The sequence below is a fragment of the Apodemus sylvaticus genome, chromosome 1 (genome assembly GCF_947179515.1).
Source record: "Apodemus sylvaticus chromosome 1, mApoSyl1.1, whole genome shotgun sequence".
In the NCBI taxonomy this organism is placed as follows: Eukaryota; Metazoa; Chordata; class Mammalia; order Rodentia; family Muridae; genus Apodemus; species Apodemus sylvaticus.
Window position 1 is genome coordinate 184,123,364 of NC_067472.1, and position 18,675 is coordinate 184,142,038.

At 51.9% G+C, this 18,675-nt stretch overlaps 1 protein-coding gene across 2 annotated transcripts in view; it reads left to right on the forward strand.

Moving 5' to 3' along the window:
* The first annotated feature begins 10,262 nt into the window (after positions 1–10,262).
* Pak4 (p21 (RAC1) activated kinase 4) overlaps positions 10,263–18,675 on the forward strand; it is a 39,023-nt gene continuing 30,610 nt past the window's right edge. For both annotated transcript variants that reach the window (XM_052167559.1, XM_052167569.1), the window contains exon 1: positions 10,263–10,412. The gene's annotated coding sequence lies outside the window, so the exon portion shown is untranslated. The remainder of the gene's footprint in view (positions 10,413–18,675) is intronic.

Consider the following 18,675-nt stretch of genomic DNA (forward strand, 5'->3'; position numbering starts at 1 on the left):
GGTGGGAGCCCAGACTGGCTGCAGACGGAGGGCAGGCATGTGGGCATCAGCAGGGCTGACTGCCAGCATAGCCCCACCCTCCTGGATCGCTCTGACAGGGCCAGAGACTCAGGGCCTCAGAATAAAGAGGCTTGCAGCTGTGGCTCCCTGGATGCCGATTCCTGCTTGGGCCGTCTGTCCCTTTGCCCTCTCCTGAAGGGCGTCCTGTGCCGGGGTCAGCAAGGTGGGCGCAGCCCTCATGGCCAGACTAAAGCAGCTTACTCCGATTCTCTCTGCCTTTGCATCCAGTCCACTGCCTGGCTCCAGGGCTGCTAGCCCACCATGTGCTGTTTAACGCCCCTTGTGCCTCCATTTCTCAGCCAGCACTATCTTCTCCAGGAGGAGAGGATACAGTAACACTGTCACTTCCCCAAGGCAAGCTGGTAAGCCTCAGGCACACAGATACACTAGCTACCTGTCTTTTTCTTCTTCCTTGTATGTGTCCTACCACGATTTGTTGAGCATCTATTATGTGCCGGGGCTGGAACAAGACAGACCTCTCCCCTTGTCGTATGGACATGGATTCAGGGACTTAAGAGCAGCATGCTTACAAGGGACAAGAGCTCAGGCGAAAATAAAGAGGAACAGTGACAGTTAGCAGGGAAACAGCTGACACTTGGACCAAAGTTGAGGAGAGAGGACACAGGTGACACAGGAAGGGCATCCCAGCCAGAGCAAAGGCCCTGAGGCAGACCTGCATTTTCCCCATTGGCTGAGGAGGCTGCTGTGGCTGTCGCAGGCAAGCAATGAGGGAGAAAGGGAAGAGGACTCAGCAGTGGCAGTTACGCAGAGCCTTCCGGGCCACCGTGAGGACTTCAGACGGAGCTGTGCGATGCCCAGGGCTGACCCCAGCAGATTCCCAGCCCTTGGGTCACCTCACAGCCGTTCCTCCATTGTGCTGAGTAATGTGTTGATCAGCCTCCTCAGGTCTAAGTCTCACTGGCCTGAGCCTAAACCGGAGGCTCATGGGCTCCGTGGAAGTTTCTGGAACACATCAAGTATGTTACCCATGCAAAGCCAATGCACACAGTGACTTTTCTGACTTCACTCTCTGCAGTTCCTCCAGGTTGGCAGCCCCCTGCCTCCACTACTGTAGACAGGTCCTCATGTAGTCCAGGCTAGCCTTCAACTCCCTGTGTATTTGAAAATGTCCTGAACTTCTGATCCTCCTGCCTTCATCTCCCGGTTGCTGGGATGCCAGGTGTGCACTACCGTGCCCAGTTCGGGGTTGACATCTTTTACACTTACGTTTCTTTCCTATTGTCCCCTCTGCATAGCCTTCCCAATGAGTCCTGTTGCAGTCCAGGTCTCTGGGGTTCCATATACTACAGCCCCCAGTGCCCCCACTCTCTGCCGTATCCATCAGTCCTCATCTGTCCTTCCTGGGCTCAGGACTCTGTGACGGTGACCAGTGGCATTTTGCTTCCATTTGAGTCTATCACTTGGTCTAATCCTTTTGGGGTCCTTGGTGTGTCTTCTCCCCAGCCCTGCACATTCTAGGTCATTGCTTCTCTGGAATGGGTGTCTCTCAGTCTCCTAATAGATTGTCAGTGCTAAGGAGGACAAGGCCCAAAGTGGCCCAGCACAACAGAGGCCCTAGGAAGGTCATCGCATGCCAGGCTCTGACTCAGCCATGTCAGGGACAGCGATGAATCAGAAAGAGAAACCAGGTCACCCAACCCAAATGATGCGTAAGGAGAGAATGCTGACCGACGAGGGCCAACTCAAGGCTGCGGAACCACAGAACTGCTGGGGTGCCACAGGATGCCACCCACCGCGCAGGCTGTGGGCCTGCCTGGCAGGGAGAGCCCAAGAGGACAGCAAAGGCCTGCAGGCAGGCAGCGCACGAGGGGGCTGAGCCCAGCTTCGACACTTCCTGGGTCCTCTGCAACATCACGGTCCTCTGTGAACCTCTGATTCTTCATCTGTATGTAGAGGAGCCTGTGGGAGGGAGGCAGCCTTGAACGGAATTAAAGCTCACCACCAACCTATGTTTTCTCCTCTCCTCCCCTCCTTCCCTTCCTCCCTGCTTTCTTTCCTTCCTTCCTTTCAACTCCAAATCCTATTTCATATCCCGTATCCAGTCACTGACGGACACTTCAATTTCTTTTTTTTTTTTGTCATGACAAGTGACATATTTTCTCCCTTCTCCTGTGATAGAATTACAGACATGGGCCATTATTCCTGGCCTCCCTTTTTTGTTGTTTTTAATTTATTTTTATTTTATGTGTATGAATGTTTTTCTTACATGTATATCTGTGCACTGCGAACATGCCTGGCGCCCATGGAGGCCAGGAAAGGGCTTCAGATTCCCCCGAGACTGGAGTTACAGATAGTTGTGAGCCACCCTGTGGGTGCTGGGAACCGAACCGGGGTCTTCTGCAAGAGCAGTCAGTGCTCTCAACTGCTGAGCCGTTCCTCCAGCCCGCTAGCTGCCTTTTTATTTAGTTTTATTTTTTATTATTTCAGTTTGCTGTCACAGGGTCTCACTGTGTATCCCAAGGTGACCCCAATCAAGCGCTGGCCTGATGGGCCATGGGCCACAGCACCATTCCCATCCCAAGACACGTACATACTTACCACGTGAACACACTCTTATCTGTTCTAGTCAGCTTTAAAATTGGAACTGCAGGAACCACAAGGATTTCTTGGATTCTGTTGCTTCCCGAGCCCAGGCCACTGGTCCGTAGTTAGGCACCCAGTGTGTACTGCCGGGTGTCTGAAGAAGAAAAGCAAAAGGGACACTCTCATGTTTAGCTCAGCCCATCACTTCAGAGCCTCTCACAGAACAGCGGGGCCTCTACTCAGGTGACTCACAGAAAGGCCAGCCAGGCACGGGAGCTGCAGCCTGCTGAGGGGCAGCCCCACCCCCACCCCCGGAGGCTGCTGTGCCTGGTCCGTGTGCCTTGCATGGGAGACCCTGAGGTTTTGGAAAGAATCGCTGAGCATGGAAATGTTATCGCGAGCCTCAGGAGAGTTGGTGACCTGTTTTTCCTGCTGGCTGAAGTGAACATGGCCGCGTTACCGTCTCTATTGTGCTTTCTTTTCATTTTTAAAAATAAGCTTCAACTTGGGGAATGGTTCTCACAGAAAATTGAAAAGATAAAGGAGTTCCCACAGGAACCTCACGTCCGGCTCTCTTTTATGATTAAAATCTCATATGATAGTACATTTGTTTGTGGTTTCATTGTTTGGTGGTTTGGGAGGCTCTTTGAAAAGATATGTTTTTATCTTCTGTGTATGAGTGGTTGGCCTGCATGTATGTCTGTGTACCACATACAAGCAGATCCCCTGGAATGTGGGTTATAGACAGTTGAAAAGGTCCTCTGGCCAGTGCTCTTAACCGCTAAGCTAACTTCAGTACTGGACAATTGTTATTTTTTCTTTATCTTTGTGAAGAATGCCGTGGGGATTTTCACAGGGATTGCACTGATTCTGTAGATTTCTTTCTGTAGTGTGCCCATTTCCCCACATCAATGGTGCCAATCCATGAACAGGAAGTCCCCCCAGCTCCTCACCCCTTCGTTTTCCTCCTTTAGCGTCTTTAAAGGCTTCTTTGTAAATAATTTTCACAAATTTATCCCTGGCTATTATTTTTTCTGGAGGCCATTGTGAATAGGATTGCCGGATTTCTTTTTCAAAAATGTTCCCTATTAGGAACAGACTGTTCATTATTTGGGACACCCAGTGCCCCCTGCTGGCCGCCAGAGACTCCTGCACATACATGCATGCATTCACTCGCAAGATTGCTCATTTTAAAAAGCAGAACAGCTAATTGTGTCTAGTTACAGCTCCATAGTAATATTAAGAAGGATTTTTAAACGAAAAAAAGATATGGTTATCGTCTTAGGGTTTCTATTCCTGCACGAACATCATGACCAAGAAGCAAGTTGGGGAGGAAAGGGTTTATTCAGCTTACATTTCCACATTGCTGTTCATCACCAAAGGAAATCAGGACTGGAACTCAAGCAGGTCAGGAAGCAGGAGCTGATGCAGAGGCCATGGAGGGATGTTCCTTACTGGCTTGCTTCCCCTGGCTTGCTCAGCCTGCTCTCTTATAGAACCCAAGGATACCAGACCAGGGATGGCACCACCCACAAGGGGCCCTCCCCCCTTGATCACTAAATGAGAAAATGCCCCACAGCTGGATCTCATGGAGGCACTTCCCCAACTAAAGCTCCTTTCTCTGTGATAACTCCAGCCTGTGTCACGTTGACACACAAAACCAGCCAGTACAGCTATGAATGTGTCTGTGTGTGTGTGCACACGCTGTTAACCACTGAGCAGCCCTCCAGTACCCGCCTGCCCCCTCTCTCTCCCCCAGCCAATGCTCCTTTATATTTGCTTTATTTTTATGTTTACCTGTGTGAACAGGTGCCAGAGGAGGTCAGAACAGGGCACCAGAGTCCCCGGAGCAGGAGTTACGGGTAATTGAGAGCTGCTAGAGAGAGGTACTGGGAACCCAACTGGAATCCTCTACGAGAGCAGTGTATGCTCATAGCCACTTCTCCAGACCTAAGCAGGCTGCTCTTACCCAGAAACAACATTTGTGTCTCCTCCCCTCAAAAGCAATAAGCCGCAGTTGAGAAAACCCCACCGGTTATATACCAGTGTCCAACAATAGCCTTCACAGCCCCTTCTTCTCTTGGGCCTCCTTCCCTGCAAGGCTGTGACACAATGGGGGGAGGGGCATGGGCCCACCCGCCCTTCACCCTCCAGCAGTTAACTGTCTGATGACGAACATGACACCTGAGTGGCCAACTTGAGCCACTGGCATGGATGAACACACTGGACGGAGGGATGGCCCCCATCCTACTGATAAGTGGATATAAATAGAAAAAAATGAAGTAGGGTGTGGTGACTCATGACTGCAATCCCAGCATGCATGAGACAGGGGCAGGGGGATCGTTGTGTTCTAGGCTGAGACTATAGGGAGATTCACAGTTTTGTTTCTCGTGTAGCTCAGGCTGGCCACGAATTCACAACATAGCCCAGGATAGGCTTGGACTTCTGATCCCTGTGCCTCCACCTTTTGAATGCTGGGATTACACACAGGTGACCCCAGGCCCTTGCTTATGAGAGAATATTTCTATCGCCCAGATTGCCCTGCAGCAACCTCCAGCCCCATGAGCCTCTAGCATCAACTAATCTAATTTTGTCAGTATAGGTTAGATTTGCCTTTCCTTCAGTACTATGAATATAGCTATGCAGTACTGACCTTTAGAAATGGCTTCTTTCAACCAGCCCAGTCCATTTGCTCCACAGGTCAGCCAGAGTACCAGCCCCTCTCTCACTGGGGGATTCTAGGCAGGGGCTCTACCACTGAGCCACGCCTCCAGCCCCTCACTGGGGGATTCTAGGCAGGGGCTCTACCACTGAGCCACGCCCCCAGCCCCTCACTGGGGGATTCTAGGCAAGGGCTCTACCACTGAGCCACGCCCCAGTCCCTCACTGGGGGATTCTAGGCAGGGGCTCTACCACTGAGCCACGCCCCCAGCCCCTCACTGGGGTATTCTAGGCAGGGGCACTACCATTGGGCCACGCCCCAGGCCCTCCCTGGGGAATTCTAGGCAGAGGCTCTACCCATCCCCAGCCCCCTCACTGAGAGACTCCAGGCAAACACCCTCCAGATAAATTGTATCTTCATCTCTACATGTTCTTTTTATGGTCACATGGGATTATTTGACAGCACAGAACTTTCTAGTCCTCATTTTATTTTATGCTTTTAAATTTTATTCATGTTATTTTCTCCTAGGGGAGAGGGAACCAGAAGTGATTAAAAGTCCAGACCCTTGAAGTCAGAATGCCTGTGTGATTTGGGGATTACTTACTGTGCCTTAATTTGCACGCCTTTTGAATGGGAATATCAATATTGCATATGGATTTTTATCTTATTTTATTTTTGGCTTTTGGTTTTTTTGAGACAGGTAAGTCTCAAAAGTCTCTGTGTAGCTCTGGCTGTCCTGGAACTCACTCTGTAGACTAGGGCGTGCACCACCACTGCTGGGCTTGCATATGGATTTTTGTGAGGACTTCAGTGATAACAGCTCTCCAAATCTTAACTGGAATAACTTTGTCTTGCAAATCACCAAGTAGCAGTTCTCCATGACAGACTGCAGCAAGACAAGCCAGACTTCCCAGGCTCAAATAGCTTTTGCTGACACCAACAGCACCCTTTCTTAAGGACCAAGAAATAAACAACATTTTCCTAGTCTGTTACGCAGGCCCTGAAGTTTGCTGTCCTAACACTAGGTGGCGGTCTAAGCCCTGGTTTGTACCATTTGGGGAGTAACTGAACAGGATGGGGGGCGGTGTTTCTGGTAGGGGTGCAGTCATTTGTAGCTCTCCACCGCCCCATAAATAACCCCTAATAAACGTGCGTGAGCCATTCCATTGGCTGTTGGCTCGCACCACTCCTGCGTGGAGACAGATGTTAATTTTATATCTTCCTGGGAGAACCCTACTGCAAAATTTAAGGGGGAGTGTGTGTTACATGGCCTGCCGCATAGCATACTCTGTCAACGTTGGCATTATCATTAGTCAATGTGATTGGCTCACAGCGAGAGCTCAGTATATATATTTATTGAGGCAGTGTGAGCATAGGCTTTGAAGTCAGACCCCGGTTTACAATCTATTACGAGGGCTGGGGAGATAGCTCAGCGGGTAAAGGCGCTTGCCGCTAAGCTCAAGGGCCTGAATTCGATCCCGGGAATCACACAACGGAAGGAGAGAAAACTCTGTTTCTCCTCCTCTCTCTGGTCCACAGTCACACACAGGCAAAACAAACAAATATAAAGGAAGAGGAAAAACAACGAGAATTTTTAAACACTAGTGAGAATACTTTGGATGCGGGCAAAAGTGTGACTCTGTTGTACGACCTTGCAATGTGTGCCCCCGACCATAGGGAGGCAGCAGAGGGCAGCCTGTGCCTGAACCAGCGCCTAGAATTCTCCTGACTTTGGTCTCCAGAGTGAACTAGAAACCAATAATTCCACTTTAGCATAAAACTCCAGGTGCATAAAAATGTTCGGAATAGCCGGGCGGTGGTGGCACACGCCTTTAACCTCAGCACTTGGGAGGCAGAGGCAGGCGGATTTCTGAGTTCAAGGCCAGCTTGGTCTACAAAGTGAGTTTCAGGACAGGCAAGGCTACACAGAGAAACCCTGTCTCGGAAAAAAAAACAAAAACAAAAACAAACAAACAAACACCGCAAAACAAACAAAAATCAAAAAAACAAACAAAAACTAAAAAATGTTCGGAATAGCGGGGCAGGGCGGGGGGGGGGGGGGGTGGGCACGCCTTTAATCCTAGCACTCAGGAATCTGAGGTAGGTGGATCTGTGAGTTTGAGGCCAACCTGGTCTACTGAGCAAGTTCAAGAACAGTCAGACCTAAACAGAGAAACCCTGTCTTAAAAAAACAAACAAAAACAAACAAACAAAAAACCAGAGAGAAAAGAATGAGGACAGACAGACAGACAGTGTAGAGCACCCACTTCCTCTTGTAGCACCAGCACCGGCGACAGAGCTTTGTATCTATGGGGAGGTAACGGTGGTCACACCTGTATTCCCAACACTGGGGATGTGGGAGCAGAAGGATCAGCAGTTCGAGCTTATCCTGGGCTACATAGTGAGTTCCAGGCACGAGCCTGGGCTTCAGAAGACTTTGTCTAAAAGAAAAGTAAAACAAAACCAAGCAAAAGCTAAGGGTGTAGCTCACCGATTTAGCCCAAGATCTCTCACAGTTCTGGGCTCAGTCCGCAGTACCCCACCCCACACGCAGGTTATAAGCTAAATATGCGTAAATCCGCTCACATTTCCTCTGGCCTATCACTCTGTGGCGATGTATTCAAAGAAAGCAGTTATTTAGCTGTTTGGATTTCGCTAAACAAATATTTAGCTGCTTGGCTTTTTTGGGGGGGAAGGGGGGATGATAGTTTCTAAAAGCAAAAATCTGTACCACGGCACAGAATCTCAACGAGAAAAATGTGGCTAAGCAAATTAGAGTAAATTAGTAGGATGGCTTCTTAGGCAGCCCCCAAAATTAATCTTCTTGAAGAGTATTTATTGCCATCAAGAGCCGCTGATGATGTATATAGTCTTAGTTTTAAAAGGTATTTTCTGGAGCTGGAGAAATGGCTCCGTGCTAACGAACACTTGCTGCCCTTTCAGAGGTCCTCTTTTGGCCTCTGAGGGCGTGCACACACACACACACACATACGTAGGGTTGGGGAATATTTCTTTAAACTTATTTATTTTTCTGGAATGGGGAATAATTTAATTTATTTACTCTTCTTTTATACATTCCATCCCACTGCAGTGTCCCCCTCCCTCCACTCCTCCCATGTACCCCCCCCACACACAAATCTTTTTTTAAAAAAGATATACTAGCCGGGCAGTGGTGGCGCACGCCTGTAATCCCAGCACTCTGGGAGGCAGAGGCGGATTTCTGAGTTTGAGGCCAGCCTGGTCTACAGAGTGAATTCCAGGACAGCCAGGGCTACACAGAGAAACCCTGTCTCAAAAAAAAAAAAAATCCAAAAAGTCAAGAAAAAAAAAAGATGTACTAAAAAGAAGAAGAAGAAGAAGAAGAAGAAGAAGAAGAAGAAGAAGAAGAAGAAGAAGAAGAAGATACTATTTAGACCATTCTTACAGGCATGGTAAAGTGACACGAGCCTGTAATCCCAGTGCTAAAAGACTCTTCTTGTGCCTCGGAGGCCCTGAGTTCAACCGGAAGGAAGATGAAGAGAGATGGGGATGGTGGGGAGGAAAGAAGGCAAGCTGAGACCTGAAGAGCAGCCCTTCACTCAGTCAGGGTTCGCACGTTAACGAAGCGCCCGCCATGTGCCTGGCGGTGTGCGGAGCAGAGCACAGGAACAAGCATTTAAGTGTATCTTTAGAGGGAGGGACTGCCCTCCACCCAGCCATAGCTATATACTGAGCACTTACATCCCAATAATATCCAGGCCCTGGCCGTGAACAAACCACAAAGAGTTCAAGGTCAGCCCGGGCTATATAGTGAGACCCTGTCTCATGAAACCAACACCTGCTAGCCAAACACAAAATCACAGGCAGCAAGGGAAAATAAGCAGAATCTGGCAAAGGATTTAGTAGCACAAGGTAGGATGTTTCATCTCTTAGAGAACATAATGTTTGAGAAAAGCCCAAAGGAACACTGGGAATCACGAGGATGCTTAAAGAAGAGAATCTTCTTGACAGAAGAAAAAGCCAATGAAAGAACCAGAGAAAGCCTGTTTGGGACAAACCTGCAATCTCAGTCTCCCAAGGGGCTCAGCTGGGGAAAGCAATTGCCAAGAATTCCCTAGGGCTGGGCACTTACCTAGTACAGCTTGCCTGCCGTGTATAAAGCCCTAAGTTCGGTGTCTAATACCCAAATAAACAAATAAAACCCTCAAAAACCTCAAGATGAAAAAGCATTTTTTAATTTTTCAGGAAGACCTAATAAAACCATAGATGCAAGGGTGTATTAGTTTATCGGTTTCATTTCCCCTGTGTTTTCCATTTTGATTAATTTAAAAACACTTAATTACATTTATTTCTTTATGTCTATGCCTGTCTCGTGGAGGCTAGAAATCAACTTATGGGAATCAGTTCTACGGTGTGGGTCCAGGAGATCGAACTTGTCAGTCTGGGCAGTAAGCGCCTTTACCCACTGATACATCTCACACACTCGTGATTGATTAAAAAAAAAACAAAAAACTTATTTAAAAGATTAAGATCAAGTAGTGTCAGATTTCCAGATTCGGACAGCGCTTCATTCAACACTTGCTTCCCGTAGTCCTAAACCAACTAGCGTTCTATTAGCCTGTTTCTTTACCTGTAAAATGGGTGTTACAACAACAGGGTTGTGGTGCCCAGTTTATCCAGAACTAGTCGCGTGCTAACAAAGTCATAAGTGCTTAAGAACTGTTTCTGGCCTTTATGTTCTCGTATTCCACTTTCTTACTTCTTTGGGACCCCGTGGGAATCTGTGCCACACGAAAACCATTATTTCCCCTTTAAGAGGCGGAGTGGGCGGGGAGTCAACGTCCCGGCACCTATTCCAAACTTCCCAATCTCTGCTCGTCATTCTCCTCCTAGAGGTCTCCGATTGGACAACCCGCACCAATCAGCGGCTGCAGGGACGGCTCATCGCTCCGCCCCCGAATAGGCCCCGCCCATCGCCCAGTCAGCTCCGTTGCCATGGGGACTAGTGGGCGGCGAGGAGTAAGGGAGGCCCCGGATGTTCGTTGGGGATTCAACATGGCGGCGGCAGTAGCCGCGGCGGCGGCGGCGCGAGACAGCTGAAGGCGCTACGCGGGCGCAGAGTTCTGGGCCGAGCAGCTAGGCCGCGAGCGACCGCGGCGCCACGCCGGTAGGTTAGGAGGTTACCGTGCAAGGGGCTTGTGGTTGGGGGCGGGTGGATCTGGGCTCGCGCTGTGAGGGAGCGGGTATTCGGAAGGGGGCGGGGCCGGTGGGGGTCAAAGTTCACTCTTGGAGGGAAGGGTCGCGTGGAAAAGGGTGTCGGGGCAAAAAATGAGGAACAGGGGAGGGGACTGTTGCGGTCAGAGGTTAGACTGGCGGAGGGGGCGTGGCCGGGTTTGAAATTCGTGCAAAGTTTGAAATACTCAGTGGGAGCTCATAGGAGGGGTTCGGAACCGGTCTCATAAAAGGGGGCGCTCAAAGTAACTTAAGAAGAGGGTGTGTCTGTAAGGGTCGGAGGTCACCACCGAGAGAAGTGGGCGGCGGCCTGAGGAGGAGGTGATTGAGTTTGGGGGTTTGGGGGTGCCTGAGACAGCGCGTAGGTAGAGGGTACAGAGATAAAAATCTGACGGGTGTAGATGTTCCGGGAGGGTCAAAAGCTAAAAACTCAAAACGGGGCGCGTGCAGTGGGGAGGGGGACTAGGGACATGTAACAGAGTGCATCCCGGTGGTGGGAGCAGACGGAGAGCCCCTTCCCACAAATAGTGAGGGCCACACGCTGGTAAAACCCTGATGATGGGCTGGGCTTCCCTCCCCGCGTTAAAGCTCTGCTAAGTACTCATTTAGCACTCGGTGCAGCACCACTGGAGCCAGAGCTGTTATTAAGCTAAGTGATTTGCCCCAGGTCTGCTAATGAGTAAGGATTCCAGCTCGGGAACTCTGTCCCAGAGTGCTGCCTCTCAAAAACTCTTGGTGCTGGTTAATGTTTATCAAGAGAGCGCACCGTGTGTGCCTGGGCCTGGTTCGTCCTTTATCTCCTGAGATGGGTGAGTTGGGTGTTAGAGAACACCCCTGGTTTCCAGATAGAAAAAGTAACGCCACAAAGCTTTGTTAAGAGGCTGGAGCTTTGGTCAGCTACCTGCCGCAGTGTCCACTTCCCAGGAGCTCTGTTCCTGGAAGCCACTCCCTGGGTGGGGACCGAGTGTCCGGTTAGCCTCCTTAGAAGGGCGTGACCTGGGAGGGGAGGTTCCACTGGGCCTGGGGAGTGGCATGTTGGTGGGTGGCCCCGAGTCCATTGAGCCTCTGATTGGGTGGGTGTGACCCTAGGAGTTCTCTATTCCAGACACCACAAGCTCTCCTCCCTGTGGTCTACAGTGGCTCCCAAATGCTTCAGCTGGAGGCTTGGTTCTCCTTCCAGGGCTTTGACCTCCTGTCAGCCATCTTTCCGCCTCGGTCAGTCATGCTTAGCCAGCCCTGGGCAACTCTTGGCTTTGCTTTCCTCCTCCCTCTATAGGAGAGCCCATTCTGCCTTTTCCTGGTTCTTGAGGTCGTGTGCACTCCTGCTGGTTTCTGGGTGCTTCTGGAGCACCGGTCAGCTGCAGAGTGTCTGTCGGGCCGTCAGGCATCATGCTGGGTCCTCGGACACCAAGAGGCACACAGCCCTACCTTCAGTGGTTGCTTCGTCTCCTGTAGGAGCATGCTGAGACCAGACCTCAGCCAGGGACACCGAGTCTTAATGGAGCTGCGACAGGGAGAGTGCCCATACGCTGGGTCTGTCCCGAGGTTCCTGTCCTCGGAAAGTCCCTCAAGGAAGCTCTGAGAGATGAGTAGGAGGGGCAGGAAGGGACACAAGGTCAAAAAGAGCATAGGTCCAGGCCTACTAGTGGTTCAACTTATAATAAGTGCCTCAGTTTCCTCCTTTGTAAAGTGGACCTAATAAGAGTGCTGGGTAATGAAGGCTTGGCCTGAAGCCTGGCATACCGTGGAAGCACTCGCCATCTTACCGCTGACTCCCACAGGCAGCCCACCCCCACCTCTGCCTGGCCCTGCCTGTGTCAGAGAGCTGGCATGCTGCCAGCACCAGATCTGTGAGGTCACCCAAATTCCCAGCCTTGTGGTGCCAGCTTGGCACACATAAGGAGAGATGGGGGTTGTGCCATTGGAGACCCAGATTCGGGCCCCTGCCTTGTCTTTGGGTCCTGAGCAAGTGTTTTCATACTGACTAATTTTGTTCTTCATGTGCTCTGGTAGGCGAGCGAGAAAAGCAGAGCTTTCAGTGTTAGGGAATGCCCAGCCATCCCTGTCAGGCCACGGGAGTCCACCCGGCACATTATCCGCCTCCGTCCTAGCTTCCCTGAGGGACAGGATCAGCAAAGCCACCTTCACCGCCTAGAAGATGCAGGCTAATAGATGCCGGCTCCACATCAGCACCACCTGACCTGCCCGTTCCACAGATGCAGACCCGGCCTCTGCCCTTTGGATGCCCTATTTGCCTCGTGTCCACTGCTGCTTGACAGTGCACAGATACAGTGTCACCTGAACGTGTCAGTGTTCTGCACCCTCAGGGCCTTGGATGGGCACCTGTTTTCCATGCTGTTCAATATTTCTTTCTCATGATCGATCACGTTTTGGTGGCCGCATGGCCAGTTCCTGTTGAGCTGTCACTGTGCTGTGATGAATCTTCTAGAATGTTTCCTTGTGGACCGTGGCCATAGTGTGTCTTGACTTACACCTTGTGGTGGAGCTCACACTGGGCCTTGATGCTGGGGGATTGCTTTCCTGGAGGCTGTGCTGCGAGCTTCCCAGCAGTGCCCAGAGCTGCTTTCAGTGCCCCACCTGCCATGACTGTTGCACCCCTGGCTACAGTGATTTCCTCCGCCTAGGCCTAGACACGAGGGGCTGCCGTGCCAGGTCTGGCAGTGGACGGATGCCTGGGAGATGGCGTCTGTGCCTACTTCACCCTGGTGCCCATTCAGCAGGCTTGAGGGCTGTGGCTGTTCCTCTCTGGGGTGTGTATGATCACTCGCCCATTAGGAGCACCTTCCAGGGTGGACATTGGAGCAAAGGCCTGCCTTGGGGGGGCGGGTTGATTGACACTCTGCTTGAGTGGTTGTTGGTTGCATAGCTAACTAACAGAGCCTATCAGGTTTTTTTCCCTGGACGATAACACCCAGCTAGATCAGAGGAGGAGGTTCAGGCAGTGGGAAGAGGGCTTTCTTGAGAAAGACATATCTGAGAAAGAATGAACCAGGCCTTCAAAGAGTGGAAAAATAAAAGGTGGTGGGTGCTCAGGTGTAAGGCCTGGGCCCTGCGAGCTTGGGATAGTCACAGGCTGGGGGCCAGTGGTGCTGGGCCCGTGGTGGTGGGGACCAGGAGTGCGTGGCTAGTGCTGCCAGCCTAGGACAGGTGAGGAGCATGGCTTTTCTCTCACCACAGGGTGGGCTCGGGTGGCATCGTGCCCCTTTGTAAAGCTTGCTGAGGCTGGCTGGGGATGTGGCTCTGTTTGAGGCCACACAAGACCAGAGCTGATGGTGCTCGGCCTCTAACCCAGGAGGCGGGGCCAGAGGCGGGGCCAGGATGGTGCCTCTAAGTCAGGAGGCGGGGCCAAGTCAGCCCACAGTGCCAGCAAAGAGGTGGGTTATAGGGGAGGCGGCAAGGATGTTCTAACAGGGAAAAGCTGTGATGAACGGAGGGCCCTGTGAAGTCTTCCCCCATATAACTCATACGATCTTTGCAACAGTCTTTAGTCATGAGAAAACAGACCCCGAGAGGTACCTAGCATGCGAGTAACAGAGGGAGACAGGATTTGGACCCTGGCCTAGGGCTCCAAAATCACCGTTCCTCCTGACAGCCTTCAGGGATTTTAAAGTAGCTTTCACTGGGCAGCGTTCATATTCATTCCCATGGGTTTCACCCAGGTCCCCTTTCAGACAAGTTCTCTGGGGACCTGTTGGACACGAATGAGGGTGATGGATGTTAAGTTCGTGTCCCCGCCAGTACTCCCATGACCTGCCCTTCCTTACACACCACTCTGCACCGCTTCTTGGCCAGTGCCTTTTGATGAGCTCTGTTTCCTGGCCAGACGCCGGTCGGGGTGTCCCCAGCAGCTGTTTCTTACATCTCCCTAACAGACTGGTGGCCACAGATGCCGCCAGTAGGAAGCTGTCCCTTTCCAAGTCCCGGCCAGGGAAATGGATGGCCCCCCTTGCTCATCCGGGGTCAAAGCTTATTGTCTGCTGGACAGCTTGGCTACAGGGAAGTGTGGTGGGGGTGGGGGGGTTCTGAGGAAGGTCAGAAGGGGAACTCCCCAGATCCCAAGGGTGCACACAGTGACAGTAGGACAGAAGCCACAGTTCATTACAGCCAGTCTCCTGGGACTGCTGGTGGCCTGCTCTTTCCCAGCAATCCAAGGGACAATGGGGACTTCCCTGACTGATGTACAGTACTGACATATCTCTTGGCCAGGCCCCTTATTAGGAGCCTCTGGGGAAGAGGCAGCCGCCTCCCTGGTGAAATGGGGCTGGTTTCAGTTCCCTGCCCGCCAATCCCAAGGCAGATGTGAGGGTCGGCTCCTCGGCTCGGAGCCTGACGAGTCCTCCATGCTCCCAAGCTTGATGGCCCTCACAGGTGTGTCTCCTGGCGCCCTGACCCTGGCTTTCCCCAAAGCATGGCTGCAGTGCTCAGAATCACCGCCCTCCCTCCCTGCCCCCCTCCCCGCATCCACCTCCATCTCCTGCACGTGTATCAGGGCTGTGTGCAAGGACCCTGAGGCCCATCTGCCACTGACCTCATTTCTCTTCCTGTGCTTCCATAGGAAGACATTGTCCTGCGTGTGCATGGATTACGTAGTCTCTACGCAGTCACTGGGAACCACGCAGTCAGGAGGGAGAGTGACCAGGGCACCGGTCACTCTCCCAGCAGTCCATTGTCCAGGTTCAGAGATTCTCCTCCTCACCACATTTTGTTCCTGCAAGCACTCCCTTCCTGTCTGTTTCCACTAGTGTGCCCTTCTATTCCCTCACCCCGCTGGGAAACAGTCCCCTGCTGTAGCCCAGGCAGCCTCAGACTCTCCATGACCCTCCTGCCTGTACCATCACACCTGGCTTGCAGTTTTCACTTTGCTAAAGCTCTGGACCACAGCCGAGCGCATCCTTGAGTGGCCCATGGCTCCCATGCACCCTGTCCTGTCCTTGCTGCACACAGCTGGATAACCAAACATGACTGTGCTGGTGTGAGTGCCTAGAACTGAGCACGAGGGTCAGCGCTGTGCACCTGACGCTCTGCAGAGTGCTCCACCTGCACATAGCTGCCGACTGGTTACTGTGCTCCCACCCCCAGGGTCTCAGCCCACACTGCTGCTTCGGGCAGGATGCTCTCTGGCACTTTGACTGTGGAACCCCCCACCCCCCCTTGGTGGCCTAGGTCCATTGTTCTGAGTCATTTAAAATGAGTGTTTTGTTGAAAGGTACTTCAGCCTCCTTGGTGGCCTCCTGCTGGGGGTGGGCCCATGTGCCTGTGATCCCAGCATTCAGGAGGGAAGCAGAGGGACTGAGTTCAGGGCCAGCCTGGGCTAGTTAGACTTTCTCTTCATAGAGATGATAGTTCCCCAGAGGGTTGTTTGGAAGACAAAACTGTATATTCAACAGGCAAATGCAGTGGCAGAGGCTGTTGCCTGCTGGGTCTAATATTCAGGGCTTCTTTGTTTCATGCTGTTGTGTGTTTTGTTTGTCTGTTTGACTTGGAGCTCACGGTGTAGCTTGTGCTGGCCTTGCACTAGTTAGGTCTTCTTGTCCTGGCGTCCCTAGTGCTGGGCTTACAGGTGTGAGCCACCAGGCCCTGTGCTGAGTGTGTCCTGAGCTTACTGGCCCTTGGACTTACTGTCATCAACTCAGGTGTCACACATCTCCATTTGTAGGGCAGGAAACGACTGCGTGAAATGCCCTACAACTGGCCGCTGTGAGCAGGGCTGGGCTTTAGACCCAGGAGGCTGCTGCTAACTGTGGCTAGCGCTCGGCCACTCCCAACACCAACACGGAGAGGCTCTTCTTTCCTGGTGTTTTCATTCCAGGCTGCAGGGCAGCTCTGAAGGGCCGAGACAGGTGGGGCCTCTCCCCGAGAGGGTGCTCCGCCCCTCCCAGCCCCAGGAACTCTGATAAAGGCCCTTTGTGTAGGTTTCCAGATTCCTAGTCCGGCTTCACCGCTCCCACAGGATAGAGTGGCCAACCGTCCTGGCCGACGGAGACTCCGAGGCTTGCCCCTCTTGTCTGTCCCCCACAGTTGGCAGTCAAATTGGCCAGGGGAAGAAAATACACCATTGAAGACTTCCCCACAGAGTCACACACACACATACACACATACACACACACACACACACACACACACGACCAGGGACTCCTCCTTCAGGCAGTCTTGTTCTGATTGATTCCCTTGAGGGATCTCCCACCCACCCCCTGCTGCCCACAGTTGACTTTTCTTTCCTCACCGATCTCCACAGCAGCCCACTTGGATTATTCAACCAAAATACTGTGTCCACATACAGCATTTATGAGCATGGGGCTAGGGATTAAAGCCAGGGCCTTTGTGCATGCGAGACAAGACCTCATTACTGCGCCAAGTACCCAGTCCCTCACTGGATCTGAGCCATACCCCAGCCCCTCACGCATGGAGGCTAATGATGCCACCCCAGAGCCACGCCCTCCAGCCCAACTCCACTGCTTTTTGTGTTCCCAGTGTGTGCAGAGACCACAACAGGACCTTGGGTACTATTGAGTTCTGCCCTTGCTTTGAGGCAGGGTCTCTCACAGGACAGAGACTTGCCTTCCAGAAGGTTCCCAGGAGCCTCCTATCTGTACCCATGGGGTTACAGGTATATGCAGCCTGGCCTAGTTTTTTACTTACATGCTGGAGACTTGAACCTGGGTCCTTGTGCTGGCCGAACAGGCTCTCTGTCCATTGAGCTATTTCCCCAAGTCTCAGTTCTGTTACCTTTAGAACAGTGGGTAAAATACAGTTATCTGAACCAGGAATTGCAAGGTGGCTCTGCATGCTCCCCCTCAGCACAGAGGCCGGCACCCAAGCCCACTCATCCCCTCACAGCCTGCCCTCCGTGGCTGCCCCACCCTTGGTGGCTGCAATGTGTGTGTGTACGCCTGACTCCCAGGGCCATCATGGCTGCGTTAGACTCACATACGTGGAATCTTCCAGTCTTCGCACCTCACTTCTTCCCCTCAGCTCTGTGAGATAGGTCAGCCTGGCTTAGTGCTAATACTTCCTTAGTCTCGTCTGTTTCTGCGTCCCCTGCCGTGCTGGGGTGTGTCCACTCCTCTCCAGCTCTCATGTCCCTTGCCTTGCCAGCCCTTTCCCACAGGCCAGGAGCGGAGGCCAGTGTGTTCTCAGTGACGGTCGGAAGACAACTTGGTTGTCGTGAGAGTTTGCTTCTCCACAGCCTCGTGCTCCAATAGCACGTGGTATGGGCAGACTTTCCTTTTTTTTATGATAAAATTTAAAGATTTACATGGAAAATATTTCAGATAAACACGTTAAAATTGACAATTTTCATGGAAAACTAAAGAGTAAAGTGGTAGACATGTAAAATATTGCTAAATTAATTAAAATATGATCAGACTTTCTAGCTGACTTTGGACAGGTTTTATTTGTTTTATTTATTGTTTTGTGTATTTTGACACAGCATTTGACAGCATAGCCTAGACTAGCCTCAAGTTCAGAGCAGTTCTCCTGTCTCAACCTCCAAAAAACTGGGGCACTACTTCTTCAGCCTTGTTTCTGTGAATTCGAGCTCTAAGCTTGTGGTGGTGGTGGTTGTGGCAGGAGCTGGGCGGAGGCCCATGGGGACGGGGCCGAGAGTCAGGGATCCCATGCTAGTTCAGAGACCTTGACTAAAGAGTCACACTATGACCAGTGACCAGAACCAGGCTGTCGCCTCTCCTCTCGCTGCCTTTTCCTGGAGTCAGGTTTGAGTAACAGTCTTCCTTGGTTTGAGAACCTTGGTCTGGTCCTCACCCCTCCTTCCTCTGACCCCTCCCCCATTAGTGTGGTCCTCTTTCCCAGGATAACCTGGTGCCCGCCCGGGGCATTCTTTTCCTTGCCACCTCCTTGTTCAAGCTGCTCCCGCCTTCCTCCTTCCCCAGCCCATGCCTGGGACTCTTGTCCCCCCTTCCCACAGCCCCATAGTCTGTCAGCACAGGCAGAAGAAGCCCTTCGAGGGCTCTCCTGCACGGCCTGGACACCCAGCCCCAGCCCTCACCCGTTTTCTTTACTCTTCTCTACAAAGGACTCCTGGGACCTTCCAGGCTAAGTTCTACTGCAGAGCCTTGGTTCTTTTGAGAGCCCTGGCCATCTTGTCAAGTCTCTACCCCCTTTTAGGGGACTCCTAACCACAAGTCTACAATAGCGCATGTTCACACACACACACACAC